The 26,347-nt window shown below is 42.4% G+C and overlaps 1 long non-coding RNA gene and 1 pseudogene across 1 annotated transcript in view; one reads left to right on the top strand and one right to left on the bottom strand.

Moving 5' to 3' along the window:
* Window positions 1-24,306, top strand: part of LOC116157476 (uncharacterized) — a 124,650-nt gene extending 100,344 nt beyond the window's left edge. The window contains exon 7 of the long non-coding RNA XR_004141569.2: window positions 24,035-24,306. This is a non-coding gene — a long non-coding RNA (uncharacterized LOC116157476). The remainder of the gene's footprint in view (window positions 1-24,034) is intronic.
* LOC105092359 (archaemetzincin-2-like) lies at window positions 17,357-18,406 on the bottom strand (annotated as a pseudogene).
* Window positions 24,307-26,347: the final 2,041 nt, after the last annotated feature.

Raw genomic sequence — 26,347 nt, 5'->3', positions numbered from 1 at the left:
AGATTGAGAAAGTATATGCATTTATGTAATATAAGTTCTACATGACACGGGAGACTTCAGAAGGAAATGAAGACCTGAAGAAGCAGGTAATCCTGAGTGCTTTAATGCTGGGTTTGATGGAGAGTGGAGATTTATGAGAAAATAGGATGAAACTGATGGGGTTTAGGACACACTGCCCTCAAAATATGGCACCTTGTGATATTAAAGATATTAAGCTCAAGGAGTTTGAGAAAATAGCAGAAGCAAGAAGGTCATGCTGACACCCACGCCGTGAACCCTTCTTCCCTGAGAGCAAGCAAGGTTACCCTCCTGCTACCAGCAGGAAGGGAGACATCCTTAGCACTGGAGTCAGGGAACTGAGGGCTGAGAAGGCTGCATAAACCTCGTTTCTTCAGCATTTACTGTCTCTAGCTTAAGCCCCTTGGTCTTGTTGGTTCTTCACAAATTCATTGTATCTTCATCTAAAAGGTATAAAGGCTTCCTGCTCTGGTCACTTCGTTGAGTCTCATCTGTTTGTGATGCTCTCATACATACATACATAATTATATTTGTGTTTCTCCTATTACACTGTCTGTTATAAGAGGGTCTCAGCCGAGAACCTAGAAGGGTAGAGGGAAAATCGTTTCTCCTCCCCTACAGGACAAAGCAGGTATAAGCTCAAAGTAGGAACTAGGGGAAACTCAACAAGGCTTGTTCATTAGGACTCTTCTGGGTGTCCCTCTGTCTTGGAGATAAGATGCTCCTTTTCTCTGGGTACAAGGAGGGCACCTCACATGGAGGGCTTATGACTTGCTTCAGGAGAGGAGGGTGGGAGAAGGTCACAGTGAACTTCCTGCATCTGCCATTTTCTCAAATGCCTTCAGCTTAAAATATTCAACATACTAACATGCCATATTTTGGGGTGGCATGTTCTGAACCCTGTCAGTACTTATGAGAACTTTGAGCACAGAAAGGTCTCGGTTGTCTTTAGCACAAAAAAACCCCCATGCACTAGTGGCATTTTGGGGAGGCTCATTCTGAACCCCTTCATACACTTACATATTGGAGAATGATTACCACGGTAGGATTAGTCAACACCTGCACATGTTACTGAACTAAACTAGAGTCTACTTGCCTGCTGCAAAGAGAGTCGATTTACTGACACCAGGTTTTGGTAAAGGAAAGAACAGCATTTATCTGCAGGGCACCAAGCAAGGAGAATGGGCAGTTTATGCTCAAAAGACCCAAGATCCCCAGTGGCTTTCAGGCAGTGGTTTTTAAGGCAACACTTAAGGTGAGGGCTGCATGTGCATGACTTTCTTCTGATTAGTTGGCGGTGAAGTAACAGAGTGGTGTTTCAGGAATTTTAATCATCAAACTTCCGGTTCTAACCAGTCTGGGGCCTATCTGTTTGCAGTTGGCATGTAGTCATCGTCCTCCACTTAGGTGGGAGGTCTTAGTTTCTGCAGAACAACTCAGAGATGCACATCAGATTTTTATGCATATTCTTTAAAGAGGAACTAGGATTCTGTTTTATTAATGAACTATTATCATTACTTTTCTTGCTTAACTGCTTTTCCTTTGTTTCTGCATTCCTCACTTCCCTAATTAGTCACTGCTTATGCCTGCTCTTTGGAATTCAAGGAAGGTCTTGGAGAATAAAGCCCTTTCCTACAACAAGAAACAGGGGATATGGAGGGGCTTTTGTGCCTGGGAGGGCCCAGCAGAGTTCTGCTCAGTTTCACATAGAAATATATTTTGAATGAATGAATGGCATTTATATTTCCTTCTTTGCAAGGATTATGTGTTCCATTTTATGGCATTGTTGAGGACATAAGGTTTACTTTTAAGAAAAACCTATATTCAAGTGAAAAAATGAAATTTATTAAAATAAGTAATACTTAATAATAATATGAAAGATGGAACACAGATGTAGTGAAAATCATGATATACAAGAGTGAAATTGTTACCAAGTCCAAGCCTGTACTGCTCACCACGTGACAAGCCAATAAATCGAGAGACAAGTTGTTGGGGCAAGAAATAGTGGCTTTATTCAGAAAGCCAGCAGACCAAGAAGATGGTGGGCTAGTGTCCCGAAGAGCCATCTTGCTCAGGTTTGGATGCTAGTTTCTTTTCTGTAACAAAGAGGGGGAGGTGAGGAGGTAAAGTAAAAGAAGTAGAAACTTGTTGCAAATATTTCCTGGTTCTGGCCAGACTCTGGAGGACATGTGTCAGTTTCTTCTTTCCTGCAGCCATTCATAGGTGGGCCTAGTCAGGATGTTTCCTGTGAGCTAAACAAAGGTATTTTAGCTTAATTCTCAGGCATGGGAGGCAGGGTTCCCAGAGATTGTTGTGGAACACAACATGGCGGCCAGTCGGTGACATGGTGACGTGCAGGTTGGTAAAAGAATTTATCAGAGATAAAGTATGAGAATAGAAAAGGAGTTTATTAGGGTATGCTGCCATAGACAACAGTGGTCACACAGATGAGAGCTGCCTACATGAGCACCGAGGGCTGGTTATTGGGGTCTTTTATAACGTTGGGTCACAAGGTGTCTGATGGGCTTGTGCACAAGTCTCTGATTGGTTGTAGGTGAGGTTAAGAGGTTTACGGTCTGTGAAGGGCAGTAATAAGTTGGTTTGACTCTAACCAGGTGGGCTGAAGCAAGCCAGCCTGAGCTATTGTGAGATTAGGCATTACCTAGGGCTATTAGTTTGTGGGAAACACACCCAGTAAAGAATGTACTTTATCAGCTGTGGGATCACAGGCAGACATCTGAGAGCCCAGAAGTAGGGCTTGTTGGACTTTGAAGGATGTCAGTGGGCCCAACAGAGATGGGCCTTTATGTATACTTGAACCTATAGGCAGCAGCCCTTTAGTGATTAACATGTAGAAAAAGCAATAGAATATGAAGATTAAAGTAAAAGAAACAGATCCAGTACGAAGTCAGATTTTTTCTTCCCTATTACAAAATTTGGGGGCCCTGGGATGGATGGAAGTGGGTACTGTTTTACAAGGAGGGTGGGGGTGGGGATACTGGGAATGTCTACTTCCAGGAAAGAATTTCTGTCCAAGTACAACCTTCTTGCATAGGAGATGATGGGTGAATGGTGTTGGCCAGGTCAGTGGGCAGCCTGAGTCCTGCGTTCAGACAGCTTTGAGAGCTGTGGCCCAGGTGGGCAGACTTGTCAGAGAGCCTCTAGGCACAGGCTTTCATGTCCATATTGCTACCAACAATCCCCTCACAACAATCTAGGCTTTTCTAGCATGCACCTCAAAACTCTTCTGGCCTCTGCCTATAACCAAGTTCCAAGGCTTTTTCAAACCAAGTAACAAAGCTTCGTTACAGCAGCAACCCACTTCTCTGTACCAAAGCTTGGGCTGCCATGACAATATACCATAGACTGGGTGGCTCAAACAACAGAAATTAATTTTCTCACAATTCTGGAAGCTGGAAGTCCCAATTCCATTTCTGGTGAGAGCTCTCTATCTGGCTTGTACATAGCTGCCTCCTTGCTTATGCTTACACAGCTTTCCTTCAGTATGTGGGCATGGAGAGATCTCTTACTTTTCTTAGAAGACCACTAGTCCTATCAGAGTAGGGCCCCACCTTTATTTAAACTAAATTACCTCCTAAAGACCCTTTCTCCAAATACAATCACATTGGGGGTTAGGTGTTCAGCATATGAATTTTGGGGAGGCCGTAATTCAGTACATGGCATAGAAAATCCAGAATAAAATTTTCAGGGACCGTTGAGGGTAACCTGGGTGCCAGGAACCCAGAAAGTCCTCTTCCTGGTTCTCATCCCACAAACCCTCATCCCCATTCATTAGCTTAGTGTTTACAGAGTATATCCCATGCTCTGCCTGAATCAGGAAATTGCCTAGACACACACACACACACACACACACCCGAAAGGAGCAAACACACACACACACACACACACACACACACACACACACACACACACACACACACACACACACCCACCCACCCCCGAAAGGAGCAACTTGAGAACCGAGGTGATCTCATTCTATACAAGCTGATTTGTGAGAGGCCAGCTCTGGTTGGCCCCATTCCTCCAGCCTTAGCCTGTAAGCTTTTGTGCAGTTACTAGATCTTTAGGTCATCTGGGTACTGGGGGACCCAAAAGCACTAGAAGATACATTCTTAGGAGCTCATAGTCACACTGTTTGCTATCAGCAGTGCTGCCTGTGTGAGGAGACAGGAGCAAGTGCTGAGGTAACAGGGCTGTTACTTCTTGAACAAAGAATTAAGTGGCTGAGTCCAGAGAGTGGGAGGGACTTCCAGTTCATTAATGTAGCACTGGGACTTGGGAGACAGATTTTTAATTCAAAATGAGTCATGGGCTTCAGTATTGAAGTAAAACTATAGAACTTGGATCTAGGAGCCAGGCAAAGCGTTCTTAGACTTGACGCTAGAAGTGTGATCTATAAAAGTAAAAACTGATACATTGGACCTCATTAAAATTAAAGTCTTTCTCTGTGACAAACCTATTAAGGAGAAGAATCTGTTAAAAAGGCAAGTTGCAAAGAGAAAATGTATGCAAATTGCATGTCCATCAAAGCACTAGTATTTAGAACATATAAAGAACTCTCAAAACTCAGTTAAAAAAATACACAATCTAACTAGCAAATGAGCAAAAGACATGAAGAAACATTTCACCAGAGAGAATAGACAGATGGCAGATAAGCACATGAAAAGAAGTTCAGCATTATTTGTCGTTAGGGAAATGCAAACTAAGACCACAATGAGATAGCACTGTTCACCTCTCTGAATGGCTAAAATATAAAATAGTCATAACGCCAAATGCTGGCAAGCATACAGAGAAAGCAAATTACTGATTCATCACTGGTGGGACTGTACTCTGGGAAAATAGTTTGACAGTTTCTTACAAAATTAAATATGCAACTCCCATACAATGCAATGTTTGTACTTTATTTCAAAGAAATGAAAACTTACATTCACACTAAAACCTGTACAGACTGTTATAGCAGCTTTATTTGTAGTAGCCAAAAGCTGTAAGCAATTCAGGTAACCTTTAAGATGTGAATGCTTAAACAATTGGTATAGCCACACCATGGACTAATACTCCGTGATAAAAAGGAGAAGACTATTAATACACACAATAACTTGGACGAATCTCCAGGGAATAATGCTGATTGAAAATAAGCGAATCTCCAAAAGCTATATACTATAATAATTCATATAACATTCTTGAAATGGTAAAAGTATATAGACAGAGATTAGTGGCTGCCAGGAGACAAGGGTGTAGATGGGTGTGAGCATGGTGATAGAAGAGCAACGAGTGAGATCCTTGTGGTGATGGATAGAACTGTTCTGCATCTTGATTGTATCAGTGTCAATATCCTGGTTGCGATACTGTACTATAGTTTTGCAAGATGTTATTATTGGTGGAGACTGGATAAAGGACACGGGGATCTCATGGGATCTCTCCGTATTATTTATGACTATAGGTAAAACTATCTCAAAACAAAAAGGTTTTAAGACTTTTACAAAGAATTATCTTTTAAAAATTATTTTTAAAAATTGCAACCTCTTTGTGTAGTGTCATCAAAGCCACCTTGGAACTGTTCATGAAATCGCTTCATTGACTCCCTTTGTTATGTAAATGTGAGACTTCTAGGTGCTCCCCCGCACTCTTGACTGGCTCTTCTCAACTTTTATATGCAGATGAGAGAATTTGCATAAGGTCCTCCAGAGCATTCTAGAAGGGAAGGTAGTAGTAACTTAACTCCTACTGTCTGATGTAGCTGCCAGACCAAGGTCTGCAGATAGCAAAGGACACAAGCTCCAAGGACCCACAGGGACTAAGGCTGGGGGGGCATCCAGACCCTGCCACACCAGTGCCATGATGCACTTTGGGGACCATGAAAAGGTTCTTTGCAGAGATTCTACAATGGAGAGAGCCTGACCTGGGTGGCCAGGTGTGGGGCACTGCAGAGGCCAGTAGAGAAGTGGGCCTGCTGCAGTGGACAAGCTCTGTTCTCTGTTGATTTGGAGGGGCCTGCCTTTAACAGCAACACCAAATAGCATTTGTAATCATTTGAGACAGAGGAATCTCTAGAGGAAGATAATGAACTTTAATAGAGGCAAGTGAGAGCTGGGAAGACTAATTTGAATCAAAGAGATATAATTGTATTTGTACCTCACACTCGTAGAATAGATCATATTGGTTTCAGAAGAAACTGAAATTGGACCTGTGAGGGATAGTCTCCATTCCCACAGCCCTGAGTTGAGCATCTCTTGAAAACTGCAATTAATTTTAAATAATCTCAAAACAGAAGCCTCTCTTTCCCCTCCCCAACCTTCTTCAGGGTGTTGCTTCTGTCCATTATTCTCTCCCTTCATCTTGTACAGAATTCCAGGTGGGGTCTATTCAGGAATAGACAAGTTTGCAAACAGGCATGGAATGGTCATTCTGAACCAGAACCTGCCATACCGGCCACCCCAAATGTTCCAATTACCGTAGGGCTGTGAGTTCGGAACAGTTAGGGAAGCTCTCATAGACACCAGATAGCTATGTGCTAGATGAGCAAGGCGTATTAGGCATGTCTGGTTTTTAGGAGACAGAAACCTACTTTGAATGATAAGTGCGTGGTGGTTCCCTGTGAGGAGAGAGCTATCAGTCCCACAGACATCCTGGGACTAGGAAATCCTCATGGGTCCTGAAACAGGGACGTTAGGAGCTGTCAGAGAGGGAGAAATTTCCCCCTCTGCCCCTCTTGAGCTCTTGTGACTGGACTAATAATAAAATTGACACAAGACAGATTAACAGGAAAAAAGGGAACAAATTTTAATTCATGTGCACGGAGTAGGAAGTAGGGAAGTAGGACCTGAGAAGTGGCCAAAAAAGACAGCTTTTATACTTTTTAGACAAACAATAAATTTGTGAGGAATTGACAGGACAAAGGAATTTAGGTTTTGGTGCTTAATTAGTGAGCAGTCTAAGCAGAGTTTGGGCTTGGGGTAGTCAATTAAAGAAGTAGGTTTGTTTATCCAGGTTGTTGGAAGCCAGAGAGAACCAAAAGCACCCGCCACATTGAGACTGAAAAGTGAGGCAGGCAGCTCCATACAGTCAATGGATCCATTTATTATCCAGTAGCTTACTCACAGGGTGGGGTCAGGCCAATAGGGATACAGAGGCATTTGCAGCTGCACTCTGCACCGCCAAGGAGACATTGGGACAATTTTACAGTTAACCTAGGGTATGGCGGTAGGTGCTTGGAAACAGGACATGCATTCCTAAGTCAAGATTTATGAATGGGTAACTAGTCTTGTGGGTGCCGGGAATACATCAACAAAGATCTCCATCATTGTTTGGGGGCCAACAGAGTGTAGAGGCCACCTGGTCCTAATGATTATTAACCAATATCTATTAGCTACAAAGTCCTTGATGACAGAGAAGTGATTTACTGCATGGTGCGGTCCTGGGTTGGGTCAGTGGAAGGACAGGAGGAGCTGGATGGGGTCCAAGATGGAGTTAGTTATGCTAACAGCCACACATGGGCTTCTTGGCCCCAAATTCCCTATCTCTGGTGATAAGGGTATCCTTCTACCTCCAGGTACCTTTAATATGAGAGATTTATATCCTATTTTGAGGGAGATGGAGGGAAGTGTTAGTGGCCTTCTTGCATTGGTTGTTTTTGAAGCAACTGTAATTCAAAATAATCAGTATGCCATTGAGACATATTTTGAGGTGGCCTCAACAGAACCAAAGCTTTCCCTGCTGCCTCCCAGGTAGCCACATGGTCTTGAAGAGCCTGCTCCATCCTCCTGCTCTCTACTCCCCGATAGTCTCTCTGCTCCTCAATGACCTCACATTGTATGTAACTTTGACTTAACCATGGAGCAACTCCAAGGAAGAAGCATGTGCTGGGTCATCACCTTGAAACCTTCCTCTACAGTGGGGAGCCCTTTATCCACAGGCAGATTCTCTCTCTAGGGCAGGTAATCTGGATCAGGGACAGGTCCTGTGCCAGCTCCAGCCTGGCTGTTGCCTATGTGTATTTTGAGGGCACTGGGAAATTTACACACAGTTTTTCCACCTCCCTCCTCCAGAGATATGACTATCAGAGCTTCTTTTGGGTTAAGCCCTTTCCAGGCAAGTCCTTGGTTCTGGGGAGGAGCAGAGATGGATAGGACTTGGGCCCAGCCCCTAGGAAACTAGCCCCTAAGGAACAGCAATAAAAGGCAGTTTGTGATAAGTCACAGAAGAGGGTCTTACTCTGTAAGTGTGTTTGTTGTAGGGAGGTGAGTTGAAATCCAGGTTGTGCTGAGCACCATCTGAGCTGGAGTCTAAGTGCTGTGACTTCTGGGCTGAGGAGGTCAGATAAGTTGAGTTCCTAGAAGAAGTCAACTAGTGCTTGCAGGTCAATGATGGGGCAGGCTCGAATATGCTTAGGGAGAAAGGGAGGCATTGAAGAGGGGAAATGAACCCCAAGGTGTTTAACATCAGCTTCAGAACCTCGAGGCTTCCCCGTGTCAAAACAATTCTCAAAACAAGATTTAAAGAATTGAAAACAAGATTCATTCAAATATAAAATGAGAATGTACTAAAGATTTTATTCAACTTTTTAATGACAGAGATGCAAAATGCTAAGGCTGATTAAAAGAACATTCTAGCAGTCAGGGCGGATGTGGTAGAGAGCGGAGGGAAATAGGTGTAAAAGGGCAAGATGAAGGATTCTTTTTCTGTATCTAAATCATCTTTTTTGTATTGAAGTATAGTTGACTTACAATGTTGTGTTAGTTTCTGGTGTACAGCAGAGTGATTCAGTTATATATGTATATATATATTCTTTTTCATTATAGGTTATCACAAGCTATTGAATATAGTTCCCTGTGCTATACACTAGGACCTTGTTGTTTATCTATTTTGTATATAGTAGTTTGCATCTGCTAATCCCAAACTTCTAATTTATCCCTCCCCAACTCTTCCCTTTCTGATAACCATAAGTTTGTTTTCTATGTCAGTGAGTCTGTTTCTGTTTTATAAGTAAGTTCATTTTTGTCATTTTTTTTAGATTTCACATATAAGTGATATCATATGATGTTTGTCTTTTTCTGTCTGAGTGTCTTCATTTAGTATGATAATCTCTGGGTCCATCCTTGTTGCTGCAAATGGCATTATTTCATTCTTTTTTATGGCTGAGTAGTATTTTATACACACACACACACACACACACACACACACACACATCACATCTTCTTTATCCAGTCATCTGTCGATGGACATTTAAGTTGCTTCCATGTCTTGGCTATTGTAACTAGTGCTGCTGTGAACATTGGGGTGCATGTACAAGATGAGGGATTCTCGTGGTGATGGAATTGTTCTGCATCTTGACTATGTCAGCAGCAGGATCCTGATTGTGGCAGGGTACTATAGTTTTGCAAGAAGAACAGGGAACATTTTTCCTCTACCCTCTTAAGTTCAGTCTTTGGGGGCCTGTGAATTGAACCAACAACTGACAGATTAGGAAGAAAAAAAGGTATTTTCATTCATGTATGTATGTGGGATTTCACAGAAAAACATGATCACAGAGGCAGTTAAGTTTGGGGCTTATAGATCATCTTAATAGGCAAGAAGATGGGGAGAAAAGTCACTGGTGGGAAAATAAATGACTTTTAAGAAATATAAGTGGAACTGTAGAGCACAGGGAACTATATTCTATACCTTGTAGTAACCTATAATGAAAAAGAATATGAAAATGAATATATGTATATATACTTATGACTGAACTATTGTGCTGTACACCAGAAATTGACACAACGTTGTAAACTGACTATACTTCAGTTAAAAAAGAAAGAAAGAAAGAAGGAAAGATAAGTGGGCCCTCAAGAAAATAGATGGGAGACATGATAGTTATGTGACAATATCTGTTTAGGTGACTTCTTATCCTGGTGATATCTGGTGATAAGAATCAGTCTTCCCTGATGGCAGAACTGCCAGAGGAGGGGATTTATGACAAATAAATTATTTTGGGAGGCTCTGCTTTTAAGCAGATAAGGGGAGTTCAGAAAAAAAAAACAACTCTTCACACTGATATATTCTGGGTCCCGTCACAGTCATCCTCTCGGCCCTATTTACAGTTAAATATTCAGTCAGCCCTCTGTATCTGAGGATTCCGCATTCATGGATTCAACCAACTACAAATCAAAATATTCAGGAAAAAATTTCAGAAAGTTCCAAAAAGCGAAAGTTGAATTTGTCATTCACTGGCAGCTATTTTCATAGCATTTACATTGTACTATGTATTATAAATAATCTGGAGGTGATTTAAAGGGAGGATGTGCATAGGTTATATGCAAATACTACACCATTTGGAACTTGAGCAAGGATTTTAGTATCCTTGGGTGTCCCGACCAATGCAGAGGGATGGCTGTATACACACACACACACACACACACACACACCCCAAATGTACTTGGATTCCCTATAATTCCAGCCTCCAGGACTGCCCACCTCCTCTCACACTGCCCAGTTATTATAGGGCTAGCTTTGGCCCCCAAGATGTCCTCCCACCTCCATTCACCCCAACCCCTAGGTTCTCACCCTAATATCTTCACTCACAGGCAATGTTCCTGATATGAGGGTCTTTTTTGGGGCAGGGGAAGGAGAGGGGACTGGGTACCAATAGTCCAAACACACCTTGCATGCTCAAGAACGAGGAACTGAAATATTTTCCTCTTCACTTTGTCTCTCTAAAGGCAGGTAACACCAAGGTAGCAAGATACTAGCATGCCTTGCTCAGCTTCCATGGGGAAGATTATCTACACAAAAATCATTCCCTCATTCTACCCCTGTCCTCCCACCCTCCCTTCCTGTCCTTTTCAGGATAGCCCTGTGAGCTCTCTGACCTGCCCCACAAGACCCTGGCATCCTCCTCACTGTTTCTCAGACTTTCCCAGGCACAGATGGCTCCACCAAACACCCACATCAGTGCTGGCACCTTGGCCTCTGGGGCAAAGCAGCAAAAGCACATTCTCAAAGGGAATCCATTTGGGATATTAATGTGTGCAATAACCACTGCCTCTATTTTCATTAGAACAAACTTGCTCAGGAGTGAGGAAGCTGTCCCTGTGGACAGCTTTTCCAGACAAGCATACTGTCTCTGTCTTGTTTCTGAGAAGAAAGTGGCCTCTTTTTTTGGAAAAAAAAAAGTGATTCCAAAAGAGATCTTCTTCCTTCAGCACCACTGGTATCCAGAAGGCCCAGTTACCCCGCATCTGAACCTTCAGACTTCAGAAGGAAGAGGGAGTGTGGATGGGAGGCTCCAGGGCCGGCCCCCTGCTGCTGGGTCCTGAGCCCCGAGCCTCGGTTCTGCACACTCAGGGGCACAGCATCCTCCCGAGAGTTTGCTCAGAGCCTGGTAAACAGTAGGCACTCATTAAAGAATGAATATTTCCATTTATCTGACAAACTTGTGCCCAATCCATTTTTAGATTTTCTTACTTACTCGGGTCGCTCAGCGTCTACCTTCTGTGTGGTTCCCCTCAAATGAGATGACCACCCTCTTGTGGAGGTTCTATTGCTGGTACAAGGAAATTTATGCTCATTATCTTGGTTATGAGGGTGGCATAGGAGAGGACAAAGTTTTCTTCACCCCTCTTAGAGTTCCTGGCTGGGTCTGAAAATTTATCTGACAAAGACAGAGTAACAGGAGAAAAGCATACAAATTTATTTCATGTAAGTTTTACGTGACATGGGAGCCTTCCTAAGGAAATGAAGACCTGAAGAAATAGTTAGATGTGAGTGACTTTATGCTGGTCTGGTGAAGAGTGGTCAGTCGTGGAGGAATATGATAACTCACAGAGTATATGGACTAAGTGTAGTCTCTGGGGGAACCAGCAGGGCCTGAGTGTTAGGTTTCTTCTTGGTGTCCCTTTGTCTTCGGAGATAAGGATGCTCTTTTCCTGCATTGTGGGGAGTGTATAAACCCTCACCCGAGGGTTTCTGACCTATTTCAGGGCAGAAGTGTCCTTAAGTTGTTTTCCTCCAAATCCTTCAGCTTAAAATACCCAATATGCCAAGGTGCCCTATTTTAGGATCATATGTCCTGTTCTGGTTTTAGTTTTGTTTTCTCATTAAACTTTGTTTTAGTGGGTCTCAAAATTCTGTGACACATTTTTGGTCAAGTTATTTCCATTAAAAAGTACTGATATTAAAACTAATAAAATTGCCACACACACACACACACACTCAAAATGGTCCACAAAACATTCTCCTCCTTCTGAAGGTTTTACAAAGCATCATTATCATTAACTAGTCCCCTACTATTAAACTTTAATGGCCAGTTGAGACAAATACCTTTGAGACCTTTCTTCTGCTGTTGATGAAGACTAGAGTGGTAGGTTTGGGGAATAATACTCATTTAGTCTTCTGAGCTTTCTGGGCAGACTTGGTGATAGCTTCAGAGAGGGATTCATATGAAACTTATCAATTTGAACACTTTAAATATATGCAGATTATAGTATTTCAATTTTACCTGAACAAAGCTGTTTATAAAAAAACAAGTTTTTTTTAAAGAAGGGTTTTTTTTTTTTTGGATTCATTAGCCATCCTCAAAGGAGCCAACAACCTTGATTATACCCATTTAAATATTGTCCCTCCACCACTATTATAGCTTTTCTACCTTTTAGTATTAAATATTTTTACTTTTATGAACATAGTAGATGGTATACATTTTCTATGTTTTTACTTGACATAATAAAATTGCCAAACTTACTGGAAAAGTATAATTTTCAAAAAGTTAAAAACATGAATTTTATGCAAACTAAAAAAATAAGCACATGCCAAATATTTAACTCATTATAAGGCAACCAGCAAGATAGTAAACTAGTTCTAAGAGAACTGAAGAAAGTGAAGTCTTTATATATAATTTTTTTATATTGATCACATGTTGAAATGATATTTTAGATATACTGAGTTAAAAATGTTATTAAACATAAATTCCCTTGTTTCTTTTCACTTTTTAAGAAGTGTTTGCCAAAGTGGGGAGGATATAGCTCAGTGGTAGAGTGCGTGACAAGCATGCACGAGGTCCTAGGTTCAATCCCCGGTACCTCCACCAAAAATAATAAATGAAGAGATGAACCTAATTACCAACCCCCCCCCCCAAAAAAAAGCAAAAAAAAAGATTAAGTGTCTGCCAGAAAATTTTAAATTATACCCATGGCTTGTATCGCATTTCTCCTGGACACATGGTGGCGGCAACTCCCCAGGCTGTCATCCTTCCCACTTCTCTTGACAGGAGTTTGCTTTTGAATTGCAGCTCCCTTCTCCTGGTGCTCATTCATGGGTTGATGCCTCTCATCCCCAGGTAGCAGTTACTCTGTTCATGCTCCCTGAAATCAATGATGCAAGGCCACAGATTTGTGATTTAGTCCTAGTGTTGCCAATGATGGGTAGCAGAGTTCGCCCCCCCCCAACATATGCTACTTTGGCATAGAGATTATTGAGGTCAAGGCAACTGAGAAAAAGCAGATACAAGAAAAAAATCTGCGCTCCTACTATTTGCCTAAAAGCAGAACATTAATTTGTAGAGGTGTCCCCTTCCCTACCCTACTAGGAATAACAGAAGTTAATCACAGAGGATGACTTTGGACCTTTATCATCCTGGATATGGCACCAGAAGAACCAACATAATAAACTTTACTAACTAGCCCTTATCTTCTGTCAGTTTCCCCACGTATTTGCTTTCCCCAAATTTGCCATGCCTAGAAACTCAGTCTTTTTCCTTTGTCTTGTCACTTCTCTATAAATGTATGTTCTTTCATTAAGATGCAACCTAAGCCCAGTTCTAACCACCTCGTTGAGTTACTCATCACTGAGTTTTCTCTCGAGTGATGTGCGCTGCATGTGCTAATAAGTTGCTCATTTCCTCTTGCGAATCTGTCTTTTGTCGGTCTAATTTTTAAAGCCACAGCCAATAAACCTAAGATGGATAGATTAAAAAGAATATTTCCTCCCTGACATCACTGACTTCCTGTGGGACCAGGGAAAATCCCTTAACCTCCCTGAATGACACAGCCTAAGTGAGATCAACGCAGAAGTCTCTTCCAGCTCTATTTGAGGATATAGGAAGAAAAAGAGGTTTTTATTATATTGTTATTACTTGATAACTTTGTAGACTTTGTTTAGAAGAGCAACCCCAGCAGATACACCAGGCCTGACCCTCTCACCACGTTCCAGAATTATGACTTCTAATTTTGCTGCATTTTGTCCAAAAAAAGTAGTTCCTGCCACCATCATTCCTTCTCTCTCTGTCAACACTAATTCAGCCAACTTATATTGAGTGTCTAATATGTGCCAGGCACTGGAATACAAAGATGAGGACACTCTGGTCTGCTTGAGCACTCATCCATCCTTGAGACATGACCCATCCATCCACAGACAAGTATAATCCAAGGTGGACAATTTAGTGAGTGACCTGGGGGATGGAAAGGTTTCCTGGAGGAAGGCCACTGGTGCTGTGTCTTATGGGGTATGTGGGTAGGTGGGTAGGTGGGTAGGTGGGAGTCAGGCAGCTGAAGAGATGTGGGAGAGGGAGGGCATTCCAAGTGGTGGGAACAGCTTGAGCAAACACACAGAAGCAAGGCACAGCTTGGTGTGGGATGGCATTACAAATCATTTAGTGGTTGGAGCTTAAAATTCAGTAGTGGAAGAGGAAGCTGGAGAGGTGGGGGGAGGCTCCACCCCAGGGCAGCACTAAGGATTCTTCGGGCATCTAAGTCTCATTCCTGGTTCATTTTCCTGGTTTCCTCCCCTCCGTTTTCCTGGTTTAGTAAAGGTGCTAATTCCTGTTTGCAGGCTCTTTTTGGACTCCAGCTTCCTTTCTCTCACTGAATCCCATCCCCACCCCCTTATACCATCACCAGTGATTGACCTGTAGGTTCTTGAATGCTGGAATCTTCCATGGCGAGCTAGGAAATCAGTTCTGAGTAGGTAGGAACTGTCCCCTGCTCTGAGATTTGGAGCAGGGAGCATGCATTCTGTTCTGGTGGCTCCATTTGTTGCTTCCTCTGGACTTGTAAGTTATTCCAGCAAACCCCAGCTGTTCTGCAGTGAAATGTTCCAAATAATTAGTAGTTCTGCAGGAATTACCTTTTAAAAATGCATGTGCCTTTAAAAGATTGTTTATTGTGGTTTTGACTGCCTTTTGTAGCTGGTTTTCTCCCCAAGTAGGACCTATGTGCAATTTTAGATAAAAATAGAAAGGAAATTATGATTCCATAACCATAAGCCTAGTTTTAGCAATACACTTACCAGAGAATCTCAGCCTCCCTGCAGCACACCTTGCCTGGGTGCAGAGAGCAAAGGCACTGGATTCCAGCTGGGTTTAGGCAGGATCCTCATAGGATTCTTGAAGGGGGCCTTTTCAGGCCTGAGATATGTTCCACTGCTTGGAAAAGTAGAGCTGTGGACAGATCTGCTGATGTTCAAAGTGTGAGACAGATGGGGTGTGACTAGCATAACCATCCAGACATGATCAGTCCATAATCATTCCATTTTCTGTACCAATCTGCCTCCCTTCCGTTTCCTCTTACCTGAGACACTGTTGTGGCCACTGCCAAGGCCTCAGTATGTCCAGAAACCACAAAATCATCAATATTCACAGAAACAGGCTGATGGTTTCCCACTCTCCTTTGGTAGTTTCCCATGACAGCAAAGGAGAGGACACCAGAGCCATTCTCAATACCCATAGATTGACCTTCAGTTTTCTTCTTATATTGTCATTATTATTTCCTTTGCTCAGGAGAAAGGAAAGGGCCTACTATGCATGGTAGGCCCTCTGTATCACAGGTTCCAAATCTGTGGATTCAACCAAGCGTGGATCAAAAATATTCAAGAAAAAAAATTCCAAAAATTTCCAAAAAGCAAAACTTGAATTTGCTGCACAATGACAACTATTTATATAACATTTACATTGTATTAAGTATTATAAGTAATCAGGAATAATTTAAAGTATATGGAAGGATGTGTGTCAGTTATATGCAAGTAATATGCCATTTTATATGAGACTTGAGCATAAGGGATTATGGTTTCAGAGGGGGTCCTGGAATGAAACCCCTATGGATACTGAGGGATGACTGCTCTGAATTGTGTCCTCCTCCAAATTCATATGTTGAAGCCTTCCTTACCCCACAATGTAATTGTAGTAGGATGAGAGCCTTTACAAGGAAAATTTCAATGTCCTAAGGATGGGCTCTATACCAACTGGGCTTGCATCCTTATAAGAAGAGGAAGAGGCATCAGGGTGCTCTCTCTCCACCATGTGAGGACCCAGCAAGAAGGCCTCCAGATGCAAGCCAGGAGGAGCGTTCTCACTGGGATCTGAATCGGCAGCACCTTGATCTCAGACTTCCCAGCCTCCACAACTGTGAGAAAATCAATTTCTGTTGTTTAAGCCACCCAGTCTATGGTGTTTTGTTATGGCAGCCCGAGTGTACTAATCCAGAGCCGTTCAGCCATTTATTCTCCATTGATTGAGCATCTTTTATGAGGCAGTAGGAGTCCAGCCTTGCAGTTGACAGATCTAGGTTAAGTCCTGTCAGGGAGGAAAAAACCTTTTTCTCTACCCTCCTAGGTTCTGTAGCTAGAGCCCTGGAAATCAAACTGAAAAAAGACAATTTAGCAAGAGAAAAACATTGTTTATTAATATATGCAGCGTGCATATACACGGGAGAAACTCGATAATGAGTGACTCAAAGGGATGGTTAGAACTTGGGGCTTAACATAGCATCTTAGCAAAGAACAATTCATTTGTAGAGAAGTGATAAGACAAAAGAAAAGGAGTTTAGGCTTTTGGGGGTGGCAAACTGTGAGAAGGTAAGTATATCGGAGAAAATGAACAGAAGAAGAGGGCTACTTTAGTAAGGTTTGTCATGTAGATTCCTCTTGATGCCATGTCTGTCCTGGTAAGAGCCTAGAGTCCAAGAGTCATCCTCCTCTTCCTGCCATGGGAGAGGGAGACACCTTTACAAATGAAAATTAATGTCCTGCTCTTAGCCAGATGGGGGGCGGCAGATAGCTGTTTTTTTCCCCCTGCATCTGCTGTTTTGTAATTGCCTTCAGCTCAAAACTATTCTTATGCCAAAGTAGCATATTTGGGGCTGGCATATTTCACTCCCCTTCATTCCTGACTCCGCCAGCTAAGTGGCCTTCATCAGCTTACCCAGCCTCTCTAAGCCTCAGAGAGGCTTATAAAATGGGTTCAATAAGAGTATTTTCTTCTTCATAGAGCTGTGGTGAGGATTAAATGAAATATTACACATAAACTTTTTTTTTTAATATACAAGCGTTTATTTTAATTCCTCCTATGTGAAGGTTCTTATTTTTGGAGAACAGCAAGACATTTTATTATCCACTCTCTCCATTCTTTAAAGGCTTCCACAGGCTTTGGCAAATTCACATTATCCTCATGACATGTTTCAGAGTCACTCCAGGTATGTCAGAGATCCATCATCCACCCATCTCACCCACACTTTGGATCTTCCTGTAATCTTGAAGCCAATAGCACCCTGCAACTTGCATAAACAAATAGGGCAGAGGCTGAGGGGGTGCAGGTCAGCTTCTTCCAAATGGTTGGAGACTTGCATTAAGCATGCAAGCACCTGGCAGTGTCCGAGTCCAGAGATCTGTCCAAGCTCAAGGGCTAAATTCTTACAGGACTGAAACAGCAAAACACTAGTCACTTCAGGAGTATAATAGTTACCCAGTCACTTTGAAGATATTTTCTGCAGCTTTTTCACTTTGCCTTCATAGAGTGAGTTACAAAATCACTGCCGTACCTGGCAAAGCTGAGTATCCCCACACCATCTGTCAAAGAGGCCTGTCCAAAGCCAAAATTCCAGGAGTCTCTTGGGTAAAGATCGATCATTGTTATTCCCACAACACAGAAGGCATCTTCAGGTCCCTTCTTTTTTAAGAACATCAGGGTGGGCACTGCACGAATTGTAGATTTTGTGTGTTATCATTGACTCAAAAGCACCTCACCTCAGAGACAGGAGTTTTACTGTCAAGCCACAGAGAAAAGCTACACAGTAGCCCTTGAGCCATTTAATATGTTCTTCACCAATGATTCTGGTGTTTCCTAGAGATCCAAAGCGCTGTGTGTAAATACTGCCTTTCTCTGGAGAGGTTATCTTTCTGTAAAGATCACTGAAAAACTGTTCACAGCCTTGGAGAGCCTCAGGATAGGAGGTGATCCAGTCTGATAACAAATGCAAAGTAATGGGTCCAAAGAGATCACCGTCTGGCTGGAAGCCTTCGGCCGTCGAATGCTTTTCCACCAGCATCTAACTTCTCATACTGTGACGCAAGCGCTCTTTGAGATGAGAACTGTTTTTAGCGTCTGTTCAGAGAGCTGTACTGTTGGCATCCTTAGGGAGGAAGGCCCCCATTGAGGTTTTTACTTTACAAGGACAGGCATGTCTGGGCCTGGTCGGGAAAATACTGTGCAGGGTGGATTCACCACCCTCCAGGCATCAACTGCAGCCTAGCCGCCTCCCATGGCAGCCCCTGCGTACATGCACATAAACTCTTAGGACAGAATCTAGCATAGTGTGTTATTCTGAGGGGAAGAATGGTGCAGAAGTTAAGAACAGGGACTTTGGAGTCCCATTGCCTGGGCTGGAACCTCAGCTCTGTCACTGTGTAACCTTAGGCAGATTACTTAACCTCTCTGGGACTCAGTTTCTTCATCTGTAAAATAAAAAATATACTTCATAATGTGTTGCGTTATTTAAAACAAAGAGAGAGAGAAAGGAATGCATGTAAAGCACTTCAAATGAGACCTGGCATACAGAAGCTTTATATAAGTTTTAGCCATTTGCATTATCCTGGTCTCAGGGAAGAGGAAGTAAGCCAGCAGCAGTGACAGGTTGACAGATCCTTTCTGGCTGAGATAGTGGATCAGACAAAGCCCCTGCTGTGAGTCAGGAACCCCGAAAGTGTTCCCACCTGCCAGGCAGGGTGTGACCTTGAGCAATCTCTTTATCTTCCTGGTTTCATTTCCCCTTCTGCAAAATGTGGGGGCTGCAGGAGAGGGTCACATTCAATGACTGGGACAGAAGCAGAGGCAGGGACTAAAATGACAAGTCAGAAATCCAAGATGACCTTTTGGAGCACCTGAAGGTGGACCAGTGAGCAGGAATACTGGTGGCCTGGGGGCAGCCACCCATTCACACCGCCGGGGAAGGTTGGGTGCTCAGATGAGGGACCTAATTGCTGCTTCGGTTGGAGAGGATGAGAAGCTCCATCCTCTCCCACCACCTCCACTGAACTGCTTGCCAGCGTGCAGCAGTGTGGCTCCAACAACTCCTTTTCCTTGCTCTAACTGTCTAGTTTACTGCAGAAGTGTAAAATATTCATGCTGAGAAAGGCTGGAGGAGCTTCAGTAAATGCTTCCCTGGGGCTTATCTGTGCCAGGGGCTGGGATTCAGGGGGAGAATGAACTACCTCCTCCTCCTGGGAAGCAATGCTGGGAGAAGCAGGACACGGCTCTCTAGAGGACACGATGCCAGAGAGTACCGTGAGCAGTGGTTCCTTAAAGGAGGGGCTTGAGGAAAAGCCAGATGAGGCCCCAGGGAAGGGATGGAGGCCCCTGGTATGAAGGTCTTCTGAGACCACATTTCCATGGTGACTTGGAGGATCCAGGAGATAAGAGGGAGGTCTCAGCTTCCTCTGAAGGGGTTAACCTGCCAGTTGAACCAGAAAGGCGAGGATGAAGTGTCAGGGAGAGCCTTCTTTGCTGGTGGCCCCCCTGGGGAAGGGTCTTGGGCCAAGCCTTCCTAGGAGTAACCCCATGGAATGGAATCCAGTTCATTACTTTTAAAACATGCCAAGGAGAGGGCCAGGGGCTGGATCTAAAACTGAAACTAAAATGCAGTCCCTGCCCTCCCCAGTTAGGCTGAAAACACAGACCCAGACAAACCATTAAAATACAGCTTAGCTCAGTGGTAAAAGACAACAAACCACACCAAACTAAAATGTCCAGCTAGAGAGGACTGAAGTAATAACCCTTGGTGCATCCATACAGAGGAACACCAAGCACCTGTTGAAAAATGAGGCACTGGTTCATGTATTGATCTGCGGAGATGTATGAGGAACATGAAATAGAAAAAGCATTGGATACAATAGTTTGTAGCGGAAAATCCCATCATGGAAAAAGAATGTGCATGTGGCATGTGTGTGTGTGCATGCACATACTTGCCTATGCATACAATATTTCTTAGAAAAGTTCCCAAGAAATTAAATTGGTGATCTGTGGGATGGCACCAGGCTGATGATGGAAGAGGAGAACTATCATTTCTCACCTGTATCCTTTTCCATTGCTTGGATGTTTTAATCATAAACATTGTCTTAGCATGTTTGAGCTGCTATAACAGAACACCCTAGACTGGATGGCTTATAAACAACATTTGGGAGACTGGGAAGTCCAAGATGAAGGCACCAGAAGATTTGATATCTGGTGAGAGTCTGCTTCCCGGTCTACAGATGACTGTCTTCTCCCTGTGTCCTCATATGGCAGAAGAGGGAAGGCAGCCCCCTGGGATCTCTTTTGTTAAGGGCACTAATCCCATTAATGAGGGCTCCACCCTCATGACCTAATTACCTCCCAAAGACCCCACTTCCTAAGTCATCATACTGCAGGTTAGGATTTCAAAATATGAATTTTGAGGGGACACAAACATTCAGCCCATAACACATACATTATTTTAATAATTTAAAAATATTAAAAGATTTTAAAATGTGGTAAATGCACTCACAGAAATATACACGGAGCGTGTATTGGGGGTACAGAAATGGGAGGTAGAAGTAGGAAGCTTTAGGAGAATTTTCCTGTGAAATTAAAGGGTTTGGGTAAGAGCTTTTGGTGAGGAAGTTTTGTGGGGTTTTCTTCTATGATGTTGAAGAGTTCGGGCAGGAAATGAAGTTTTAAGAAGTTGAGGGAGGGGATATGGAACAGGTAACCAATCCTATCAAATAAAGGAATTCTTGAAGACCCCTAAAGCCATGACTAAATGAAAACAACAGATATTTTTAGGAGCATCAAGATGCTGGGTTACAGTTAGAACCTTAGGTCAGGACCTGAAATCCTTGGGCTTTTCACTTTAATCCTTATAACAGCCCTATCTCTAAAGATAGGTAGCATCTTTTTTTTTTTTTTAAACAGATGAAGAAACTGAGGCACAGAGAGGTTAAGTAATTTGCTGGTGGGTGGTAAACTGAGTACCCCACTCAAATCTGACTGACTTCAAAGCCCATGCTTTTCCCAAAAGCTCTATAGAGATGCATTGGAACCCTCGTCTGACCATATGCATCCACAAATCCCCTGTAAACAGTGACCCAGCCTCTGCTTCACCACCAGCACTTCATATTCAGGCAGAAGTTCTGAAGCACAGAGAATTCTTCCTAATATCTCTTCTGACACCTGTGCTGCTGTCCTTTCCTTTCAGTGGCCTTAGTTCTCCCCTCTGCAGCAGCTGTCCTTCAGTACAAAAGATACCCATTGTAACTTGTCTCTATCTTCTCCAGAACAAACATCTCTACTTCTTTAAACTTTTGATATGATGCAATTTCTAAATGCTTCATCATCCTGGTATCTCATACACAATGTTCAGCATACAACAAAAGATTACTCAACATTCAAAGAAGGAGAAAAATCAGTCAATAAAAATAAACCTCAAGGTGATAGAGATGATGGAATTATCAGATGTACCAACCAGGAGTCCAACCAGGAGATAGAAAGCATGAAGTAACTTGAACAGAAAATGTTTAAAGAATTCTAAACTATAATAGGAGAATAATTATAAAGGAAAAAAAAAATTGGAGTAGGGTTGGGACTCTAAAGAATAACCCAAGACTGAGGGAGAAGGATCAAGGAAGAAACACCTCGGGAGGGAGGTCTCATGAGATTCAGACCTAATTTCAGGCCACTCAAGGGTAAAAAGGTCTCTGAGTTGCCCAGGTCAGAGCTGGTTTACAGTTGGTGCAAAGTAGAAAACACTTACTTCCAGGGTGCAGGTGGGCCAGTGCTGGTGGGGGGTGATACAGAGGGAGTTAAGGCATCAGGAGCCAACTTAGCAGCAGGGCAGTGTCAGGCCTGGGTTGTATGGTGTCCATGTCTGGAGGGCTGTGGGAAGCAACCACCTGGGGTACAAAGAGGCCAAGGCTAGGAGACGTGTGCACAGGGGAGTCAGGATGCTGGGAGCCACTCATCGGCAGGGCAGCCTCAGGCCTGGGATTCGTATTGTCTAGATCAGGAAGTCTATAGTGACTAGTTACTTGGCTGGAACCAGTCTTGCAAGCTTGTCAAGGGACTGTGCTTCGTATGTGAGGCTGGCAGACATGCTATAAGAGTGAACAAACTAAAACAGAAGCACCGGAACCAGGAAAAAACCTCCTTCCACCTACAAAGTCCCTCCAGCTTCCTCTACTGACAAAAATTAATGTTGTGGTTGCTACAACAGAGAAATACTTAAAGGGTCTGACTCATTATCAGAAAGCAGATCATGAAAGGTTGATTTTTCTCTGAAAGGCAATAAATTGATAACTAGCATAACAGTCAAGGACTTTAAAACAACTATTATGAATATGTTCAAGGATGTAAGGGGAGAGACAAATGCAATGAATAAATAAGTGGGTAATCTCAGCAGAGAAATGGAACTTATAAAAAAGAACCAAATAGAATGAGGCATCAACATGGAGAGTAGTTAATTGATTTTTGACAAAGGATCCAGAGAAATTCAATAGGGTAAGGAAACTTTTTCAACAAATTGTACTGAAACAGCTGGATAAACATATGAGGCAAAAATGAGCTTATTACCACATGCAAAAATTAATTTGGGATAGTTTATGGTCCTAAACAGAGAAGCTTAAAATATAATGCTTCTAGGAAAAATCATAGGAGAAGATCTTTATAATCTTGAGGTAGGCAAAGATTTCTTAGACTGGACTCTGAAAACAGTAACCGTAAAGATTGATAAATTGTACTTCATCAAAATTTAAAGCTTCCCTTCATCAAACAACATCATTAAGAAAATTAAAAGGCAAACCATGGGCTAGGATATGTCTATATCCTACTTTATATTTGTATTTCATGTTCTGCAAAGGATTTGTATCCAGATTATATAAAAATTCACACATAAGTTTTAAAAACACAATAAAAAATAGTGAAAGGACTTGAATAGACACTTCACAAAGAAAGATATACAAATGGCCAATATGCACATGAAAATGTATATGGCATTATTAGTCATCAGAGAAATGTAAATTAAAACCAAATGACATATACCATTTCACACCCACTAGGATGACTAAACTTAAAAGACTGACAGTAATAATTGTTAGCGAAGATGTAGAGCAACTGGAATTCTCATAACTGTTCATGGGAATGTAAAGTGATATAACCATTTTGGAAAACAGTTTGGCTGTTTCTTATAAACATACATCTACTCTATGATCCAATAATTCCACTCCTAGGCATTTACCTAAGATAAATGAAACTATTTATCCAGATCTGTGGCCAGATATTCACAGCTACCTTATTCCTACTAGCCAAAATCTGGAAACAATCAGCTGTCCTCCAACAGGTCTATTTAGGCAAACAAATGATGGTACATTCATCAAATGGAATACTAGTCAACATTAAAAAGGAACACAATAGCAATTCAAGCAACAATATAGATAAATCTCAGAAACAGTAATTGAATGAAAGAAGTTAGAGACAAAAGAGAACATATTGCATGATTCCATTTCTGTGAAATTCAAGAAGAGGCAAAACTAAGGCAGATGATTAAAATCAGATCAGTAATTACCTGGAGGGGGTGGTCATAGACTCACCTCAAAGGGGCAGGGAATCACTTTGTAGGGTGATGGTGAAGTTCTGTACCTTGATTGGGGTGGTGATGACATGGGATTATTCATTAGACAAAACTCAATAAACTGTATTTCAAATGTCCATTTTATTTGTAAATTATACTTGAATAAATTTGATTTTATAAAGATTTATTGAGCACCTACTAGATGCCAGGTTTGTGAACTGTGAAGAAAGCATGGACAAAGAGGAAGTAGTTGAAGATACACAAGAAAAGGAATAACAGGGTCTTCAAGGAAGTGAGAAGGAGGGAGACTCAGTACCCAGTCGGCTGTGGTCAACATGGTGAACATGGAGACACGAGAATGGGGGCAATGGAAGGAGGAGCTGGTGAGAAGCAGGTGGAAGGACTATCAGGCCATGCCATGGACCCAGCTGAGCCTGGAAATCTCAAATCTCTGATCTCCCCAAGGGTAGGATTTCTCCAACATTGCTCAGTAACCTACTGGAAGGGGCAGGGAGAGGGTACAAATTTGGGGGTGTTTAGAGCATGTGGCACGGAAGGAAAAAATGATGAGTTGAAGGCATTGACAAGTAGTTGAAATGATACACGGGGGCTAACCTGGGCGGGGAAGGAAGTGAAGCCAGGAGGGGACCAGAGAGAGAAAATGAAGGCTTGAGGGGCAAATGAAGCAGGTGAGGGTGCTGGAGGCAGAAGGTCACGGTCAGGCTGTATTTAGAGCTGCCGATATCTGGTCTACTCCTCTCCCTCTTACAGACAAAACACAATTTCTCTGGCACCCTTCATTTCAGTGAATTCCACACATTTATCAAAAGCTTATTATATAGTAATCCAAACTGTCTTGGAAAGGAGAGGCTGAGTAGGTTGTCTCCACTTAGTAATAGACATTTTCTCACGAGGCTGTATTCGTACAGTGCTTGATCTGCCCAACTCGGTGGCAAACTTGACACTGCATTTTAAATGGAGAACGTAAATATCTATCCAGCATTAAAGTTCTCATAACCTTTAGCCAGCAACTTCACTTCTAAGAACTTAACTCTTCCTTGTGTGCCTGGACATGCGGGCAACAACTTCTGTACAAGGCTATTTGTTTTAATGCCATTGATAATGCCATTTGCAACTGTAGGAGGAATAACATTACCAGGAGGCTGGTTAAATGGATGATAGTACTTCCATGCAATAAAGTACCATTGCATCCATTTCAAGAAAAAGAAGCTCCTTTAGGTATTGATGTGAATGGTTATTGTTTAATATGTTGCAGTGAAAATAAGATCCCGAGCAGTGTGTATGGTGTTTTATCATTTGTGTAAAAATAAAAAACACATGTGCACTGAGAAACTGGGCACTGGGCACCCCTGGGGCAGGTCTGCACACAGGGGTGGGAGGAGGACTTACTTTTTACTGTACACACCTTGTACCTTTTTGATTTTGTATTATTTTACCCTTAGAATTTTGAGGGAATAAGAGAGAAAGAGAGAAAAGTAGAGAGAAATTGAGAGACTGGAAGAGAGAGAAAGAGGTCACTTGTTAGTGTCTGGAGGACGGGGGGATCCTCAGCCTAAGAATGAAGCCCTAATGATGGCGTTTTAAGACTTGAACCCCCAGTATCCCTCAGTAATCACTGTGCTGCTGACCTTGCAAGCACCTCCTGGAGCTGTGGGAAGACATGTACCCAGCTCTAAACCACTGCACTTCAGGAGGCTGCCCTCTGGAAATGGAATTCACAAGGGATCTCTGTATAGACATCTCTCCATTACCTGGCTTCCTGGCAACCTCACCTACCCAGAAAGCGGCTAAGAATTAGAACACTCTTTGAATGACTCTGAAGTGTCACCACAGATGTCACTAAAGTTCATGCATTTCTTTGATCCTCACTCAGAGCCCATTTTCCTTTGTGGGGACCCACTCAGGTATAAAGATTATTTTAAACTGAAGACATTTGAGATACAGTAGCTGCAGAAAAAAGCCTCTTTGGAGCTTCCCTTATCTGACTAAAAGGCAGAACGTTTGGAAGTGAAGCTGCCATAAATCCCTTCTTTCGGGAAGCTTCGCTCCCAGGAGAAGGCCAATCACTCTCACCGGATGAGAAATTGCACAAATGAACTTTATCACAAACTGTCAAACCTTCCATTTATTTCCTTAAAAATCCATTTGTTTTCCATAAAAAGCCTCACTTACTCTTCCCATAGAAGCCCTTTCTCCTGTTAAGTTGGTATATAAACCTCTATTTCTAGATGTTTAGTGAACCTCTGCATCTAAATGGTCTCACACTCATATGAATAAAACTTGGGGTTTTATTTTCCCTCCTGTGAATCTGTTGTCAGTTAACTTGCAGGCCTCTGATCACTGGACCTAAACTGGCCAAGGAAAAGTTTTCTCTCTCAACACCTTCCTTGCTGAGTTTTAACCAAGTTTGGTTAACAGGTTTACAAGCCCATAGGGTAAAAAAGACAGCAAATTACAAGAGAGGGATGTTATTT

Source organism: Camelus dromedarius, chromosome 15 (assembly GCF_036321535.1).
Source record: "Camelus dromedarius isolate mCamDro1 chromosome 15, mCamDro1.pat, whole genome shotgun sequence".
Classification (NCBI taxonomy): Eukaryota; Metazoa; Chordata; class Mammalia; order Artiodactyla; family Camelidae; genus Camelus; species Camelus dromedarius.
This window is presented reverse-complemented; position numbering and strand designations above follow the sequence as displayed.